Source organism: Orycteropus afer, unplaced genomic scaffold, assembly GCF_000298275.1.
Source record: "Orycteropus afer afer isolate SDZICR_OR568_19922 unplaced genomic scaffold, OryAfe1.0 scaffold00102, whole genome shotgun sequence".
Lineage (NCBI taxonomy): Eukaryota > Metazoa > Chordata > Mammalia > Tubulidentata > Orycteropodidae > Orycteropus > Orycteropus afer.
In genome coordinates, this window is record NW_006921689.1 from 379,581 (window position 1) to 392,991 (window position 13,411).

Genomic DNA, 13,411 nt, shown 5'->3' on the forward strand with positions numbered 1-13,411 from the left:
CAACTTGATGAAAGAACAATGAATATTATTAATATAGAGATGAAAATATGAGTCAGGAATTCCATATTGAGGATAATTTGCATGGAATATAGAAAAATATTTGCTTGGGGGGCTTACTCAGTTATTGTTGGTTTTGCCATATGGCTGTATTTTACAATGTTATCAAGTAGACTCCTCTCAGGAGTTTTTCTCAGGTTAAAATAATCTGAAGCTTCTCTCCATGTCCTTCAAGGATTCTCACCTCCAAGCAAAGATTGCCTGAGTTGGAGACAAAGGATGCTAATTAGGACTCTGGGGAGACTGCAAAGCAATTGTGTGAGACTATTACTCAACTTCATGAGCTCATTAATGAGCATTTCTTTGTCTGCATGATTGGAGAAAGAGTAGAAAGCTCATTTTGACCAAGCAGCCATAGACCTGAAAGACTTCATATTTGATAACAGATCATCACCCATTATTTCAGTTAGCAATGACTGAGTTGATGCAACAAATAGACTGGGAAACTTCAGAAGAAAATATAAGAAAGGAATTTATTGAAGAATATGAAACTTCAGTATTGGAGAAAAAACCAAAGACCAAGACCAGTTCTTAAAAAGAGGAAGAAGTAAAGAAGCTCTTAGCTTTTGAGATTTAGTGACAGATCTTATAGAAAATCTCTTCAAGGTCGATACATCAGGATGAAAGAGGTTCGAACTATTTTCAATACTTGTGAATCTTTACCTAATATTTCATATCAAAGAGAGAATCTGATTGGTTTCCTTTGAGTCAAACATATTTCTTGGTCTGAAGGGCAAGAGAATTTAATTGAGAGTCTCACAAGGCTGCATTCAATGGATGGTTAGCTTTCTCAAAGGATAATCAGGGATATTTTACCAGAGATATGGGGAAAGGACTCTGGCAGCGAGCAACCTCATGACATGAGGTACAGAGCCCTTACAAAGACTACAAACTGTGATTAAAGAAAAATGTAATGATCTGGCCCAAACCCTTGAATCATTCTTATTTTATGGTTTTCAGGTTTCTACATCCTGAGTATTAAAGCAGCATGGATTTTAATCCCCTTAGCCTCCTGCTCTCTTGAAAGCAACTCATGTATTTATGGGTTGAGCAACTTCAAAACAGCTGAGCATTAAATAAGCTTTTGGTAGCGGACATCTAGATGCAACATTTGGTTTTTCTTCATCTGGAGCTTAAAAGAATGAAAAAAATGAAAGATGCATGAAAACAATTAATCCAAGGGACTAATGGACCATGCAAACCTCAGACTATATGACCATGAGACTAGAAGAACTAGATGGTGCCCTGTTACCATTGTCAACCAGTTGGAAAGGGATCAATGCAGGAGATCCTGGATAGAGCAGGAGAACAATGTGGAACAAAACTCAAAATCATGAAAAAGACCAGGCTTACTGGTCTGATAGAGACTGGTGAAACCCCTAAGACTATGGCCCCGAGTGACCCTTCAGACCTGAACTTGGACTCACTCCTGTGCTTCCAAACAATAGACAGGCATATAAGGTGAATATTTACACCAGGTAGGTACACTCCCTACAGCAATTAATCATGAGAGATCAGAAGGGCAGTGTTTTCACAGGGAGATAGCTGAGAGGGCAGGAATGTGTAGGAAAGAAGGACATGGGAAAAAGTAACCACAGGGAGGAAGTATGAGGATAGTTGTTATGTTATGGAGATTGCAATCAATATCATGAAATAAAATGTGTATGAACTGCTGTATGGAAAATGAATTTGCTCTGTAATCTTTCACCCAAATCACAATATTAAAAGAAGAAATAAGGAAAGAGGAGGGAGAGGAAAGGGGAGAGGGAGAGAAGGGGGAGGGGAAGGAGAAATAGAAATCCTCAAAAAACCAAATTGAACATCTAAAAAAAAGGTTTTGGTAAAAATCTAATGTGGGATTTTTTTTTTAAAAGTTGTTAAGGATTTCTTAAATCGACATGAGGATATTCTTGTTTAGCTTAGGAGTTAATTTCCAGAGGCAGTGTTATTCGATTGATGTAGTTGCTTTGCTCTCCTTTATGTTAATATTTTACATGCAAAGGGAACTTTGGTATTATCATCACCTGAGGAAAGGGAAGAAGGAAAGGTGTAGCATGAGCTTTAAGGTGAACTGAAATGGATTCCAAAACTAGAGTAGCTTGATGGCTACAGCTGCAGAAGACCAGCTGTGTAGTATGCGACAGAAGATAAGAGGAGTTATACCACCTCAACCCTTGATTTTTAACCTAACAGAAGTCTGTTATAGATGTTATCCATACTGCACCCAAAGTTGAGTCTTCAGTTCTAAGCAAGGATAAACTTCCTATGAAATATTAATGGACAGAAGAAACAATTTTATTTATTGAGCACCTACTAAGTGCTAGGAATTGCTGTGAGGCCACATGATCCAATACAGTGGCCACTAATGACATGTGGTACTGAGCACTTAAAATGTGACTAGTATGAAAGAAGCTGATTTTTTCATTTTATGTGATATTTATTAACTTTGAATTTAAAACACTGATGCTTCAGTTATTGGAAAACTTTTGAGTATTTTGGAACAACTTGGGTATGTGAATCTATTCTTTTATCTGCAAATTTTAAAAAATTTAAATATAGATATAATATTTTCTATCAAAATTTGGTGTTAGATTTGAGATGTGTTCTAAATGTAAAATACATGTTGGATTTTGAAGACTTAGCAAGCAAACAAAAGCTGAAATATCTCATTAATTTTTTCTTAAAGTAATAATATTTTAGATGTATTAGATTAAATAAAATATGTTATTATAATTGATTTTACAAGTTTCCTTTTGCCTTTTTTTTTTAAATGTGGATACTTGAAAATTTTAAATTACATGTGTGGCTTGCTTTGTATTTCTATTGCATTGTGCTGCCCTAGGAACTTCTACTAAACTTACTATCATTTTACTAAACTGATATAAGAAACCAAAGAGATAGGTACTACTCTCCCATTTTCACAGAGATGACAGAAAAGTTATTTAATTTTTTTGTAGGTTGTACAGCTTACGAGGCAGAGCAGGATTCAAATCCAGATCTGTATATCTGATCTCTTTCCAGTTCCACTCTTCTCCTAAGCTATCCCCTGTTTCAAGTGAGAGCTTGCAAGCATTCTCACTTTATTCTTCCTCAAACTCTAAACCCACTGCCACTGAGTCGATCCCGAGTCACAGCGACCTCTCCTTGAGTTTCTGAGGCGGTATCTCTATGGAAGTAGATTGCCTGATCTTCCTTCCGAGGAGTGGCTGGTGGGTTTGAACTGCCAGCCTTCTGGTTAGCAGTCAAATGCCTCAGGCACTATGTCACCAGAGCTCCCTTATTCTTCCTAGTTAAAAAAAAAAAAAAAAAGTTTGGTTATTCCTATTTAGGAACAAGGGTCAGATTGAAACAATAATTGCATCTTTTCAAATGGCAATAGGAAGAATATTTGAGTTCTAGCAAAGTCAATGACAGTGGGTAAATTAATGAGAATTACTCAGGGAGTGTGTGTGGGGTGTGTGTGGACCATACCAGGTAACACACAGAGAGGGTGACACCAAAATTACTGTCTATAAAATTGTTGTGCAGTGTTTCGGCAGAAATGTCTTATTTTTTATGAAAATATCCCTGTAGTTAGTAATAACAGCAAAAATATTTTTCATGAGCCCCACTTACATGTATCAATATACCTACAAGTCTAAAACTATATGCTAATTTACTTTTTTGAACCTTCTAATGCATTCCAGGGGAGCTCTGGTAGCATAGTCACTAAGGCACTTGACTGCTAACCAGAAGGCTGGGGTTCAAACCCACAAACCACTCCTTGGAAGGAAGATGGTGCAATCTACTTCCGTAGTGATACTGCCTCAGAAACCCAAGGAAGGGTCGCTATGAGTCAGGTCTGACTGGACGGCACGTAGCAACAACAACATAGCAATACCTATCTTGAGAATGACATAGTTATTAAAGGAAAAGAAGACAAAAAATCAAAAAAGGCTTCTACTTACTTTAATAATGTTGTAACTAATAATATTGTAAGGAGCCCTGGTGGCAGGGTTGTTAAGGGCTCAGCTGCTAACTGGAAGGTTGGCAGTTCAAACCCATCAACTGCTCCTTGTGAGGCAGATATGGCAGTCTGCTTTTGTAAAGATTTACAGCTTTGGAAACACTATGGGGCAGTTCTATAGGGTCTGTTCTATAGGGTTGCTATGAGTCAGAATCAACTAGATGGCAATGGGTTTGGTCTCAGGAATAATGTTTTAATTCAGTGTGGAAAGCTTTTACAAAACAACTTTGTTAAGGATTAAGTAATCTAAGAAATATTACATTTAAGCAATTTACAATCTCATCACATATTATTCTATGATTAAAATGGATAATACATATTACTAAGCCTTCTGTAAGGAGCTCTGGTAGCATAGTGCCTAAGGCACTTCACTACTAACCAGAAGGATGGTGTCAAACCCAACAGCCACTCCCTGGAAGGAAGGTTGGGTAATCTACTTCTGTAGTGATACTGCCTCAGAAACCCAAGGAGGGGTCGCTATGAGTTGGGTCCAACTTGATGGCACATAACAACAACAACAAGCCTTCTGTATGAACTGGTATGGGAGGAAGTCTGTGGTGGGGGGTGTGATAGTTGGAACTGTGTGTCAACTTGGCTGGACCACAATTCTGTGTGGTTTAAGCAATTGTGATGTGGGTTGCTTCAATGATGGGATCAGAAGTATATGTTTTGAGCAGCCAATCAGATGAAAGGGAGTTTCCCTAGGGGTGTGGCCTACTTCCATCTTGGGAAAAGAGACACTCTTCTGTGGATTGGGATTCTGTTGTGCCGCCTACAACTGTCCATGAGTGAACAATCCACCATTCGGCCTGGGAGATCTTGGATTCATCATTTGTTGGAGTCAACAGCCAGTACACTGCCTGCAAACTTTGAGCTCCTCAGCCCCTGCAGCTGTGTGAGTTGGGAAAATCCTCCAGCTTGTCATTTGATCCAAGAACTTTGGACTTGTCACCTTCTATAAGTGTGTGAGCCATTTTCCTAAGGTAAATTTCCCTTTCTCTCTATATATAAGCTTTATTGGTTTTGTTTCTCTAGAGAACCCAGTCTAACATAGGGGGTAACACTATGAGTTACTGCACTGAGTGACACCAACCCTACTGACACCACCAGTCACTGAACAAAGTCCATTTTCACACACAAAAATGGAGATTTACAAATAAGACAATGAAGTATTTGAAATATCAGAATGAAATTTCCTTAGCCAAAGGGTCAGGATTATTTAATTTGTTTTGTTTTCTATTAAGAGGATTTAATATTCTTAGATCATCCTGAGATCTAACATCTTCCCTGATACTGATTTTTTGTTGTTACTATTGGTGTTATTGCAAGTAAGGCTTATTTGACCAAGATGGAGCTGATTCAACATTAGAACTCTCAAAATTGCATTCATCATATTAATAACATTCAATATATGATCAACCCAAATAATTTTGAAAAGATATTTCCAGACACTAATTCTGGATGTGACTGAAAGTCAGCATTACGCCCTTCCTATTTAATCACTTTCTTCACACACACACACACACAAAAACCAGTTGCCATCTAGTCAACTCTGACTCATGGTGCCCCCATTTGTGTCAGAGTAGAATGAGCTCCCCACAGTGTTCAATGATGATTTTTTGGAAGTAGATCTCCAGGCCTTTCTTCCAAGATGCCTCTGAGTGGACATGAACTTCCACACTTACAGTTAGTAGCTGAGTGAGTTTAACCTGGGAACTGCCTTTCTCCATATGTTATTGTGAGGTGCTGTCAAATCAGCTCCCACTCATAGCAGCCCTATGTAAAGTTCTCCATATTGTTGTTGTTGTTGTTATGTGTTGTGGAGTCGGACCTGACTCATAGCGACCCCTCCTTAGGTTTCTGAGGCAGTTTCACTATGGGAGTAGATTGCCCCATCTTCCTTCTGAGGAGTGACTGGTAGGTTTGAACTACCAGCCTTTTGGTTAGCAGTCAAAGCCCTCCTCAATCACTTGCACTATGGATAGTAAAACATGGCATAAATTTGATGTGAAAGGGACTAAACTCCAAGTTTATGCAGGGGAACAAACTCTACTCTGAAGAGTGTACTCACTCAGTGAAAAAAAAAAAAAGAAAAAAAAGTATTTTCAGGGAGTGAGATAGCCATTTAGTAAATCACTTCTTCCAGGGTGCTGGGAGCCAGCTACATGCCTGGAAAGCAGAATCATATGTTCTGCACCTGCATGAGCATGTGGCTGTCATAGACTAGGTTACTCACCTTGATCATGGTGGGATTAAACAGGTTCAGAACTTCAGTGATACTTTACTTAGACGGTGACTCTAGGGCAGCAGGCCCTCTTTCCAGTAGAGGTTTTCTTGTCAGGCCTTTGATGTCACTTCTCTTGGCAGTATTCTCCCTGCCATCACCTAGGGGGTGGGAAGAAGAGTTCTCCACCTAGATTGCATGGTTGGCATTCTCTGCCAGGTCCTTTTATCCTTCCCCAGTGCTGGCCCTCCTTCACCCTGCCCATTGAGTTCAGCAGAGCAACAGTCTATTGAAGGACCTTGCTATTTTTACTTCTCTGTGAGGGGATCTCAGGTTACAAATTATATACCGATGAAGTAAGTTACAGGTACGTGGATTCATGTTTCTAATTTAGCTTGGCACTGGTTTCCAACATTCAACAGTCTGTCAGCCAGGCTATCCCTATTTCCACTCTCCTCCCATCTGTGGCATTTCATTTTGTCCTGATTCTTAGGGTCTCTTTCCTTTCCTGGATCACCCAACTTTCAGGCTGTGTAGAGGGAGAAATCAGGGGGAGTTAAGTTTCACATAAGATAAAGTTCTGCATTGATTCCCCATGAATGAGGCTATAGCAATGTTATTTAAACACAGTCCTCACACTAGGTGAATATTTGTAAGATATTCTAGAAGGTTCCAATTACTTTCACACATATTGTCACAATTAAGCCTTGCAACAGCCCAGGAAGATGGGGATTATTGCAATTATTTACAATTTACGGGAGAGAAAATTGGGACTCAGGTTAATGACTTGGTTATGAGTCCAAAGCCAAGAATAAGGAATGATGTGATGGATAAGAAACAAATCTCTAGTTGGAACTCTTGTTCCCAATAATCTTAATTCCTAAAGGAGTGGAGTACTTCTTTTCTTCCCTTTTTTTTACTCTCCTCTTTCTTTCCTTTTTTTTTTTAAAAAAAAATTTCTTGAGTCCCATACCAATGTCTTGGGCTTTAGGTTGAAATGATTCTCCATGAAGCCACCTATGTGACAAGGTGTTTTCTGAACTCCAAGTCTTGCGAACATGAAAATTTAGTGTAGATTTAGTTAGAATATAGGTGTTGGTGTTTTGGGTACCTAGTACTGCTCTGATAAGAACATACCACAAATGGGATGCTAAACAAACAGAAATTTATTCTCTTACAGTTTGGAGGCTTTCAGTCTGAATTCAAAGTGCCAGGCTCTAGGGGCTGGGTAAAACCCTTCAACCTTGGGCTTCAGCTCTGCCTCCTGCTCCCAGCCTACTGGAGCTAAAGGCTTTTCTTCCCTCAGAGAGCTGCTGGCTGCTAAGACCGACAAGCCCAAGGTCAACAAATAAAATGACACAGTCCCTATGTTACCAAACCACACGGCAGGCCATTAATTCAAATCTATTGAAAGTCCCAAGGTCGGCAGAGCATGGCAGGCTGCTGAGCAATGACACGGCTACGTGCAGGTTTCAAGTGTGCCATAAGCTAGAGACCATTCCCCAAGGCTTCTCCTTATGTGCAGGAAGCAGACCACATCCCTAAGGCAGCTACTCAGCGGCTCAAAGCAGAGTCCACCAGGGAGCTGATTACCAGTTTCATCATGGGGAATACTACATTCAGCTGCCCAGCCACTCAACCAGGCCCAGATAATTTGACACACAAACTTAACTACCACAGTTAGGTAACAGGGCACACCAAAATTAGATTAGGGTTACTAAGGAATTACTAAGAATGAGAACCTACATGTCTGCTTATTTCAGTTCTTAACAACTGAACATGCCTATGTATTCAATTAGCATTGAAACAATACTTTAATTATATGACCCCCTACCTTTCATTAAGGAGTTAATAGAAGAACTATACAAAATATTTTGAAATAAAGCAAACCAATCTTAATCAGATTATTTTTGCTGTGTATCATATTTTTACACAAATAACAAGAGCATATTATTATTATTATTATTTTTGCAAACTGCACAACCCCCTTGTCTATTAGTTCCCTATAAGTATATGCATGCTATATGCATGTGTGCATTATTTGTATGGGCATGTTATATGTAAAAATATACAGTAAATGATAAAAATATTTATAAAAGTATGAAAACAACTCTAATTTAAAGATTTAATTTTGAATGATGGCCGTGTTATTTTACAGAGTGCCAATACCTGTATCTCTACATGTATATGTCAGTATGGACAGACACACAATCATACACATGCACCCTGTGTAGCATTTAATTATTCTCTAAGCCTATCTGTAAGCCTGCTTTCTGCTCTTCAACTGTAAGACTGTGAGCCACTTGAAGGCATGAACAACGCTTCTTATTTAACTTTATTATTTATAAACTCACTAATGTTGTTGTTGTTGTTAGGTGCTGTCTAGTCAGTTCTGACTTATAGTGACTCTATGTACAACAGAAGAAAACACTGCCTAGTCCTGAGCCAGCCTCACAATTATTGCCATGCTTGAGGCCACAGGTGAAGCCACTGTGTCAAACAATATTGTTGAGGGTTTTCCACTTTTTTTCTGACTCTCTACCAAATATGATATCTATGGTGTAGTGAATTACTTGGTATGGCTTTTCTAGCAATAGTCTTTGTGACTCCCACCAGATTACTGGGTAGAATCATGCAAATGTGAGGTGCTTGTGGCCCACCAGTGGGATTGGACAATTTTCTAATAATGTAAATAAGGTACATGGCATCCTTGTGGTGGGGCCATGAAAATAAAGATCCCACTGTACCAATTTACATTTACTTGCTTACATGGCTAACCTCTAGATAACCTCCTTCCTCATGTAGTCCATAGCATACAAGCACTGAATATCTATGTGTGTGTGTGTGTGTGTGTGTGTATTTAATTGAATGAATGAAGCAACAACCTAATAATGGTAAAAGAGATACAATAACTGATGTTTGTATGTTTGTCATGGATCATTTTCATTTCCACTACAGGTCAAGGTGATACTGTGTTTGAGGGTGACTCAGGATTTGATAAAAAACAAAACAAAACAAAAAACCCTTCAAAGTGTACCAAGATAATAGAGACAACCAAAGTAGAGCAACCAGGACTACAAACATTTGAATTTCACATGATTACATCTACTTTCTTTCTGGATCAGTTGATGCTTTGGAAGGAAATAGCTTTAATTAGTATTTTACTTTTAGACCCTTTTATCGTGGCATCCTTTCACATGAGTACCTCATTCAGACTGCTTATTTATTTCCAGTAAAAAGAAGGAGTAGGTGAGGCTCATGCTTATTCACTCATTCACTATTTTCCCCTTAAAATATAAAGTAGTTGCCGAACTAGAGGATTTTACTGCTTATATTGTCTGATTTGTTAAATTTTTTCACATACTTTTTTTTTAGACTTTTTGAGATATAATTTATGTGCAATAAATTACACCACTTTAAATGTGCAGTGTGATGAGTTTTGACAATTTTATACAGTTATGCAGCCAATATCATAATCAAATAACAGAATATTTTCATCTTGTCCCTTTGCAGTCAGTCCCTCACCCAACCACAAGCCACAGGCCATCACTGATGTGTCATGTCACTATTGTGTCTGGCTAATTTCACTTAGTGTAATGCTTTTGTGAGTTATCCGTATCGGGGAATGTCCCTGTAGTTTGTTACTTTTTATTGTTGAGTATATTCTATGGCACAGATATGCCACAATTTCTTTATATGTACACTAGTTGATAGGTGTTTGTGTTGTTTCCAGTTTTGGATCATTAATAATGCTGCTATGACTGTGAGAATGCTGCAAGACCAGGCAATATTTCATTCTGTTGTACATAGGGTTGCTATAAGTCAGAAGCAACTCAATCACACCTAATAGTAACAACATGAGCACTCATGTATATGAGTTATTTGATATATGTGTCCATTTTTCTTGTATAAATGTTTAGAATGGGTGGTTCTGAGTCATAAGGTAAGTATAAGTACCTGTATAAGATACTGTCAAACTGTTTTGAACACCATTTGCTCTATGTTCTTGCCAGTCCTTAGAATTAACTATCTTTTTAATTTTTGTATTTATGCTGGTTGTGTTCTATCATACAATCTGCAGCATCATTTCTATCACCAGAGCCATATTCTCCAACTACTGATGCTTCTTTGATTCCAGCTTTCACATTCCAATCACCAGTAATTATCAATGCATCTTGATAGCATGCTTCATCAATTTCAGACCACAAATGTTGGTAAAAATCTTCAATTCCTTCATCTTTGGCTTTATTAGTTAGTGTGTAAATTTGAATAATAGTAATAGTAATTGGTCTTCCTTCTCATGGTTGAATTTTCCAAGACCAACGACTTATTCATTGCAAATAATTTTCTTCAACAGCATAAACAGTGACAATACATGTGAACCTCACCAGGTGAAATATATAGAATTCAAATTGACTACATCTGTGGAAAGAAACAATGAAGAAACAATTTCTTCAGTTGGAACAAGGCCGGGGCAGACTGTGGAACAGACCATCAATTGCCCCTGTGCAAGTTTAAGTTGAAGCTGAAGAAAATGAAAACAAGTTCATGAGAGCCAAAATACAAACTTGAGTATGTTGGTGGTGGTGGTGTCAAGTCAGTTCTGAATCATAGAACCCTATGTACAACAGAACGAAACTTTGCCTGGTCCTGTACCATCCACGTAATGATTGCTACGCTAGAGCCCATCACTGTAGCCACTGTGTCAGTCCATCTCATTGAGGTCTTTCCACTTTTTCACTGACCCTCTACTTTACCAACCATGATATTCATCTCCAGGGATTAGTCCCAAAGTACAAGAGATGAAGTATGTCTCTTCATTCCATTCTCAAGTCAAAGGAGCATTCAGCTTTTCTTCCTCCAAGACAAATTTGTGTGTTCTTCTAGCAGTCCACGGTGCAGTCAGTATTCTTCTACAATACCACAATTCAAATGCATGAATTCTTCTTTGGTCTTCCTTGTTCATTGTCCAGCTCTCATATGTATATGAGACTATTGAAAATATCATGGCTTGGGCCAGGCACACCTTAATCTTCAAAGTGACATCTTTGTTCTTTAATACTTTAAAGAAATCTTTTGCAGCAGATTTTCCCAGTGCAATAAATTGTTTGATTTTATTTTAAAATTTTTATTGTGATTTGGTGAAAGTTTACAGAGCAAATTCACTTTCCATATAGCAGCTCACATACACTTTGTCTCATGACATTGACTGCAGTTTCTCACAATGCAACAGCTCCCCACCAACTTCCTCCCCAGTTACCGCTTCCCTGTGCCCTTCCTTCCCATGCACTCCTGCCCCCCTCAAGTTGTCTTCCTGTGCATACACAGCCCTTCTATTCTCCCATGATTGATCTCTCCATGGAGTGTATCTGTTGTTGTTGTTGTTGTTGTTACGTGTCTTCGAGTCGGACCTGACTCATAGTGACCCCTCCTTGGGATTCTGAGGTGGTATCACTACAGAAGTAGATTGTCCAACCTTCCTTCCGAGGAGTAGCTGATGGGTTTGAAGTGCCAGACTTCTGGTTAGCAGTCAAGTACCTAAGGGACTACACTATCAGAGTGTATCTACCTACTGTGAATGTTCATTCAGCTCATATGCCTGTCTTTTATTTGGCTAGAACCACAGGAGTGGGTTCAATTCCAGACCTGAAGGGCAGCTAGGGGCCATAGTCTCAGTGGGTCCATCAGGCTCTATCAGACCAGCAAACCTGGTCCTTTTTTTTTTTTTTTTAAATGATTTTGAGGTTTTTTTTTTTTTTTTCATCTTACATGCTTTTATTTTTTACATATATTTGTTACACACACACACACACACACACATAGGCAGATCTCTTTTATGTACAATACTTGGATCTATCAAATAATCATACCAAAGGCATTCCACTGGTAATCTTCCAAAAACAGATTCTGGTAAAAGTAGATATTTATCTACTCTATGGACCACTGACTACTTGTGACATCATTATTGAGTTCAGCTTTGAGGTCACACACACAATTCAAAATACACATTTAACTCAGTGAAGGAGGGAAAAGTGGGGTGAAAGAAACCACAGAAGTCAGAGAAATTGAACTGTGTATTTCACTTGCATCAGGGCCACAGGTGACCAGCCGACAGTGTGTGAATCTCACGACTTTCACTGAAGCGTTAAGGGGCTTCTGAAATCTATGGTGACAGCACAGTGGGTGGGGAACAGCCATGGGATCTGTTGGCGGCTCTGACCACGGCTCTTTTCTTCTTCGCCTCGCCTTTCTTGGCCTCTTGTTTCAGTTTGTAATCAGCCAGGGTGGCACTGATTGCGTCTTCAGCCAGCATGGAAGAGTGCAGTTTCACGGGAGGCAGAGTTCCTTGACGATATCTGTGTTTTTGATGGTCAAGGCTTCTTCAACAGTTTTGGCTTTCACACACTCAGTGGCTAGTGAGCTGGAGGCCATAGCAGAAGCACAGCCAAATGTCTTAAACCTGGAGTCTGTGATCTTCCCCTTCTCATCCACTGGATCTGTAATTTCATTACATCACCACAAGCTGGAGTCCCTACCAATCCAGTTCCGACATTTTTAGACATCTTGTCAAGGGACCTCACATTTCTTGGATTTTCATAATGATCAACAACCTTCTTGTGATAGATCCAAGTTGGGTCTGACAGCTCCCGGTGTGGCAGGAATGGGCTCCAGAGCAGCAGGGCCAACACCTTTCACCACAGGCAACCCATGCCAGTTGCTGCTATCTTGCGGGGGCTGCTCTGGCACCTGCTAAAATCTAAGCCAACATGATTTTGAGTTTTGTTCCATTTTTTTCTCCTGCTCCATCCAAGATCTCCTACACTGATCCCTTTCCGAGTGGTTGGCAGTGGTATCCAGGCACCATCTAGTTCTTCTGGTCTCATAGTCACATAGGCTGAGGATCATAAGGTATACGATGCAATTAGTCGCTTGGAGTAATTGTTTCCATGCATCTTTGGTTTTATTCATTCTTCTTTGCTCTGGAAGAGGAGAGACCCATTGTGGCATCTAGATGGCTGCTTTCAAGCTTTTAAGATCCCAGTTGCTACTTGCCAAAGCAGGATGTGGAACAATGTTTTTGTGTGGTATGTTAGGCCAATTGAATTGATGTCCTCTGTGACTAT

At 39.3% G+C, this 13,411-nt stretch overlaps 1 pseudogene; it reads right to left on the reverse strand.

Moving 5' to 3' along the window:
- Positions 1-12,450: 12,450 nt before the first annotated feature.
- LOC103199034 overlaps positions 12,451-13,411 on the reverse strand; it is an 88,253-nt pseudogene continuing 87,292 nt past the window's right edge.